The sequence below is a fragment of the Chrysochloris asiatica genome, unplaced genomic scaffold (assembly GCF_000296735.1).
Source record: "Chrysochloris asiatica unplaced genomic scaffold, ChrAsi1.0 scaffold00013, whole genome shotgun sequence".
NCBI classification, from domain to species: domain Eukaryota; kingdom Metazoa; phylum Chordata; class Mammalia; order Afrosoricida; family Chrysochloridae; genus Chrysochloris; species Chrysochloris asiatica.
The window spans coordinates 32,341,897-32,348,559 of NW_006408531.1; the positions used below are offsets into that span (position 1 = coordinate 32,341,897).

At 39.2% G+C, this 6,663-nt stretch overlaps 1 protein-coding gene across 3 annotated transcripts in view; it reads right to left on the minus strand.

Moving 5' to 3' along the window:
- NKAIN2 (Na+/K+ transporting ATPase interacting 2) overlaps positions 1 to 6,663 on the minus strand; it is a 1,602,249-nt gene that overhangs the window by 370,108 nt on the left and 1,225,478 nt on the right. The window lies entirely within an intron of this gene.

The window sequence follows — 6,663 nt, forward strand, 5'->3', positions numbered from 1 at the left end:
AATGTGCCAGACTGCAAAGCCATTTGAACTGCAAGGTCAGCAGTTCAAGCTCACCCGCTGCTCCTCAGAAACCCTATACAGGGTCACTATGGGTCAGAACTGACTCGATGGCACTTAACAAGAACAACATTGTATATAAGAGCACGTGTGATGTATCCACAAAAGAGGCCACATACAAAGACACAGAAAAGGCTATGAACTAATAATCAGGGGCCAGTATTCTACTCTTGACTTTGTGAATAACCAATTTTAAAGTATGGCATGCAGTTTAGTTCCTAAGTGCTTGGATTTTAGTTTTCTATATTAAATAATATTATTTTGGGTAAATATGCACTGTACTTCTGTTTTATGCTCATCCTTACAGGATCTTCCTCAATGCTTCTTCCCTGGAAGGACTGAACTTCCAACCCCAATGATGTTAAGCCTGTTGTGGACTTGCTTTGGACAATGGAATGTGAATAGAAGTCAAATATGACCCATCTAAGTGGAAACTTTCAGACTTAACACATGATTCTGCCTTTTTCCCCCCTCTCTTTACATCAATACCACAAGGGACAAGTGGTTATGAAGGAAGAAATGCCAGGAAAGTCCATTTATCTTATAAGTTTTAAACCTGCTGACACTTTTGGACATTTAATAATTCATGAAGTAATGTGAAACTGACACTTTTTTTCGATCATAATAAAACCAAAGAGGATTATGCTCTTGATTCCTTATGAAATAGATATTATAAATTTAGAAATCCAGTGGTTAGAAAGATTTGACAAATAAGCAAGGAGAAATGCTAATCAGAAAAATTCACAATTAGTTTTTCCTGGAAATGTAATAATTAAAATTGTTTTCAATTGTAGTGTCTTGAAGTACTTTTCAGGACGAATCACTCCAGGTAATTTTTCATAAAATGAACTTACACTTTGAATTTTCTCAGGAAAAGGTTAGACAGCATCAAAGTTAGATGTTTTAAGAAAGGAAAACTAATGACTGTTTGGCAGATTTTAAAACTTGTACTTGACAGCATGGTTAGAGATTTTTGGTAGTAAGACTTAGATGTTCTGCTTTATTGAATGTCAGGCAGCTTAGCTGAAAGATCATCTGAATAACTTATGTTCTTTAAACCCAGCAATTTTTCACTTAAAAGCATAAGAGTGGTTTTAATGAAATAATAGTCCCTAGTAGTATAGTGATTACAAATCGGGCTGCTAACCTCAAGGTTAGCAGTTCGAAACTGCCAGCTGTTCCGTGAGAGAAAGATGAGACTTTCTGCTCCTGTAAAACTTTGCAGCCTTGGAAACCCTATACAGGGTCGCTGTGAGTCAGAACCAACTCCACGGCACATCACTACCACCATCAGTATCTTTTATACCCCTAAAACTTCATGAATTTACCAGGGCTTCAAACCAGTTCATTAGGTTTGACCCTGTGCTGAAAAAGATGTATTTCCACCCCCGATATACTGAATCAGAATCTACAGTTTGACAGGATCCCCAACTGAATTTTGTAGATTCCCAGGGGATTCTTATGTTAAAGATCTTGGGGATCTTGTTAAACTGTAGATTCGGATTCAGTATATCTCAGGTGGAAAGGCAAATTCTCAGCAAGGGGTAGTACCAAAATGAACTAGTTCAAAGCCCTGGATTTTATGAACTCAAATGTTTTGTTCAAGGTTAGAGAAAACCAGAATTTCTGTTGTACTGTCTTATCATTAATTGGTAGTCTGGATATCAAACCCTCTTAGAGTTCTGGGTATTGCTTATAGGTAGATACTTAAATAATTGCATAGCTTCTTTTTCAAATGCTAACAGTTACCAATATATATATATATATAGTTATTTGTTATGTACAATGGTTTTCTATTGTAACAGACAATATGAGAGCTATTTATTCTCTGTATTATCTGGCAGAAGATGTATATGGTGTCAAGACAATGAAATTAGCACATCTGTCTAACTTACTAACTCAAATTACTAGTCTCTTTGGCACAGGAGAAGGCAATAAAGATACCAGGTAAAATACAGGATACCATTTACATTTAAATATCAGAGAGACAACAATTAAACATTAAGTATAAATATGTCCCAAATATTGCATGACCCTCTGACTAGCTTGATCTCATCATATAAAATTTCAATCATTGCCAGCTATTATGAGTTTTAAACTAATTATGTAGATAAATTCTGTTCATTTTTAAACTTCTGGAATTGGTAAGGAAAGAAAGAAGAAGAAAATTCTACTCTTTATATTATTGATCATGGCAAAACTATTGTGTCCTTTGTGGGTTGGCTCTACTAATCTTACTCATTGTGTGTGGACTTCTCACGGGTGTATAGAGACCTCAATGTGTTGTGTTGGTAGAGGACTCATTTTCAAGCAACTCTCCTAAACATTTAAGAAGCTCTGGTAGCTTAGTGGTTATGAGTTGGGCTGCCAATCTCAAAGTCAGCAATTCAAACTACCAGCTGTTTCACAGGAGAGAGATGAGGCTTTCTGCTCCCGTAAAGATTTGCAGCCTTAGAAACCCTATGCAGGGTTGCTATGAGTTGGAACCGACTCCACAGCACCTAACCACCACATCCACCAACTCCTAAACATTTGTTCCTTCTGACCTTCAGCACGTCTAATAGCTGACCACCATTTGGAGTCCTGATACAGTATTCCTATGATCCTGTGAGCCTTTCTCCTTACTCTGCAAGTCTACAAACTTTAATTCCATCCACAATCTAAGATTCAATTCTGGGTAAGGATTGCAATAATTATCTCTTACACACTGGGTGCTGGGAACACTGCAGGACAATCTTGATGCTCTGCCACACCACCTCTACCAGTGTTCTTCACATACCTGGACAAGTCAACAAAGCCTAGACAACCACTGGAAGATGAGTTATACCTTCTTGGAGAAAACCTAAATATTTCAATAATTCTTGCATTTAAAAACCAAAACAAACCAAAACAAAATAAAACCTAGTCCCTCCTCCTAAGAGGAAATATGAAAGGAAAGCGTATTCCCCCAAGTGGAAAACTCATCATAGTTACAAACCCCCTCTTTAAATATATGATGGTCAAACTGCCAAATCAGTTTGGCCTCTCTAGCTATTGGAAACAATGCAGATATATTTCACATTGCGAAATTGGCTTTCTGTGAAATTGGTTCTGGAGAACTCAATAAAGTTGTCATTCTTGAAGCTATGCTGTTTCTACTGTAATCTTTGCATAGCTCAATCCTGAGACACAAAGAGATGTCAATAAGGAACTCAATATATCCTATTATTAGACAGAGGCTACCTATTGTTGGAAGCTGAATTCACTATTAGTCTTTAATTTTTGAAACTTTCCCTTTCCTTTCTTCAAAGTGTATGTAAATTTAATATTTTGGGAAACAAATTAATTGCAAGCAGGCTATGGAAACACCCTTAGTTTTTACCAACCCAGGTTATGTGACACATTTTTCAAAAAATTACTCTGTTTTGTTTTCAAACTTGAATTTCAAGAAGAGACGGCTAGGATCCTAACTATAGGACAAGAGCTCTCCTACAGCTTTCAGCCTGTTAGGTGGATCAGGAAACATCAACAGGCATGAACATATGAGGGCGTGCTGCTGTTGTTAATCCTTCAACTTGGTTCTGACTCACAGTGATACTGTATAGAGTTTCTGAAAAGTGGTTATTGGGTTTGAACCAATGAATTTGCATTTAACAGTCCATTGTTTATCCCACAGTGCCACTCAGGACTCCATATAAGGGTTGTTGTTGTTAAGTGCCATCTAGTTGACTTCTACTCATAGCGACCCTATGTAGGATTTCAAAGGAACAGCTGGTGGGTAAGAATTGCCGACCTTCTGATTTGAAGTCTAGTGCTGATCCAACAGTGCTATACCAGGAGTTCCAAATAAAAGGTTTGTTGTTATTGTTGTTAAGTGCCGTGGTGTCGGTTCCAACTCATAGCAACTCTGTATAGGGTTTTTGAGGAAATTCTGGTGCGCCTGAACCACTGACCTTGAGGTTCAAACCCACTTTGCAGCCCAGCACATTACACCACACCAGGACTCCAGATAAGGGATGTTGTTGTTGTTGTTATGTGCCATGGAGTCGGTTCCTACTCATAGCGACCCTGCACAGGGTTTCTGAGGCTGTAAATCTTTACGGGAGCAGAAAGCCTCATCTTTCTCCTGCGGAACAGCTGGTAGTTTCGAACTGCTGACCCTGCGGCTCGCAGCCTGATTCGTAACCACTACACTACCAGATAAGAGATAGGCAACTCTAATTTTAAGCAGTGTTGAAGAAGAGTCCAGACTGGAAATAAAAAATGGGAGAGGTCCAGACAAAGGGTTGTGGTGGTTATGCTGCCAAGGAGTGCCATGGAGTCAGTTCTGACTCACAGAGACCCTCTACAGGATTTCTGAGCCTGCAAATCTTTATGCGAGCAAAAAGCCTCATCATCCTCCCATGAATGGCTGATGGTTTAGAATTGTTGATCTTAAGTTTAGTAGCCCAACTCTTAGCTCACTTCACTACCAGAGTTCCTAGACAAAGAGTAAAAGCATAGAATTCAAAACCTAGGCAAGGAATCTGAGAAATAATCCAAGGCATCACCATTAAGAAAAAATATTTATATTGAATAGCAACCAACCTTGTGGAAAAAAAAAAGTTACCACAAATTCATGATTTTTTAAAAATCTCTTTTGGATCCTTTGTTGTTGTTGTTAAGTGCCGTTGAGTCAGTTCTGACTCATAGTGACACTGTATAGGGTTTCCAAGGAGTGGCTGGTAAACTTGAACCACCGACCCTGCAGTTCAAACCAATCTTACAGTGCAGCACATTAACCCACAGCGCCACACTAGGACTCCATGGATCCTTCTTGTTGTTATGTGCTGTGGAGTCGGTTCTGACTCATAGCGACCCTGTACAGGGTTTCTGAGGCTGTAAATCTTTATGGTAGCAGAAAGCCTCATCTTTCTCCCGTGGAACAGCTGGTAGTTTCAAACTGCTGACCATGAGATTAGCAGCCTGATTTGTAACCACTACGCTTCCAGAGCTCCTTAGGGTGAGCCCAAAATCTCTTTATATAAACCTAAACATCTCTCTCTCTCTCTATTCTGCTTAGATTCAAAGCAGTTAGGTTATCCTCACAATTTACAACACAAACACGTTTCACCTGTCTCTCAGTAGCTGAGTTTTACTCCCACCTCTCTTAGCCAATTATGGAAAAACTATTTAAATGTTCTCCCTTAGCACAACATTTATATTATTCCTTGTATTGGCACAGTGGCAGCAACAATGGGCTCAATTGTAACCAATGTGAGGTTGGCACAGGACCGGGCAGTGTTTCATTCTGTTATGCACAGAGTCACTATGAGCTGGAATCGACATGACAGCACCTAACAACATGACCTCTATCTTTTCACTTTCCCACCTGGGTCCGGGCAGGAGGTGTTGTTCCTATCAAATATGACTCCATCCCCCTTTTCCTCTGAAACCCATCATGGTTCACTTCCTATGTGAATAATTGGGTCAGCTCAGACTTGATAACTGTGTGTGTCGAGTTGAATTGTGCTGCTTAGGGCTTTCAATAGCTGATTTTTTAAAGAAAATTTCTGCCAGGTCATTTTTCTGAGGTTATCTCTGGGTGGACTTAAACCTCCAACGTTTTCGTTAAATGAGTGTATTAACCATATGAACCACATAGAAACTCCAACGCTTCCTAAAGTCTTGTCTAAATCAATCAATTAATTTCTCTCTACATTTTCAGTCTCTCTCACCATTGTCTCTCTTCTATACACATACAAGAGTATCTCAAAAGTATTATTACCAGGCTTCAAGCTCATGCACACCTGGGTTTATTCCAAGCGAAAGGTGTTTAGCCATCTACGGTCTATGATGGATTCAGATAGAGGTCTCTCAGTAATACACTTGTCTTAGTATCTGTTGTTGTTGTTGTTATTGTTGAGTGCCATCAAGGCAGTTTCCACCTATAGAGCAGCTGGTGGGCTTGAACCACTGACCTTGTGGTTTGAATCAACTTTGCACATTAACCGACAGCACCACACCAGGATTCTTGTGTTAGTTTCTAGGTGTCTTTAAAAAACAACAGATCCAATCAAAACCGGCATCCAAGGGGATCTTCTGTTCCAATTAAAATTCAAGGCAGAGAGGTCACCTCAAGAAGTTCTGGTGACTGTTTTTTGAGATTCCAAAGAGGTAAATTTGACAGATCTTCTCAAACGCCACAGGGCAATTACAAGAGTCCTGGTGTGGTGCTATAGGATAAGCACTAGACTGCAAGACTGTTTGAACAACAAAGTAGGCAGTTCAAACTTAACCAGTCACTCCTTGGGAACCCTATATAGGGTCGCTATGTTTCAGAATTGACAACAACAATTATGAAGAATTTTGGGAAAGAGGCAAGGAACAGTTTCACAGAGGACATTTTTTCCCATTGCGAGAATGCACCTGCTCATTCTTTGAGGATATCAAGGTCTATCCTAAGAGAATTTTGTTGGGAAATCTTACCTCATTCATCCTACAGCCATGATAGTGCTCCTTCAAACTTCTGTTTGTTACTAAACTCAAAGAACATTTAAACAGAACATGAGTTGAGTCCTTTGAAGGTGTCAAAACTGTTATTTAGTTTTCATGGGGTGTAAATTAATGAGTGCAGAATGCTTTGGG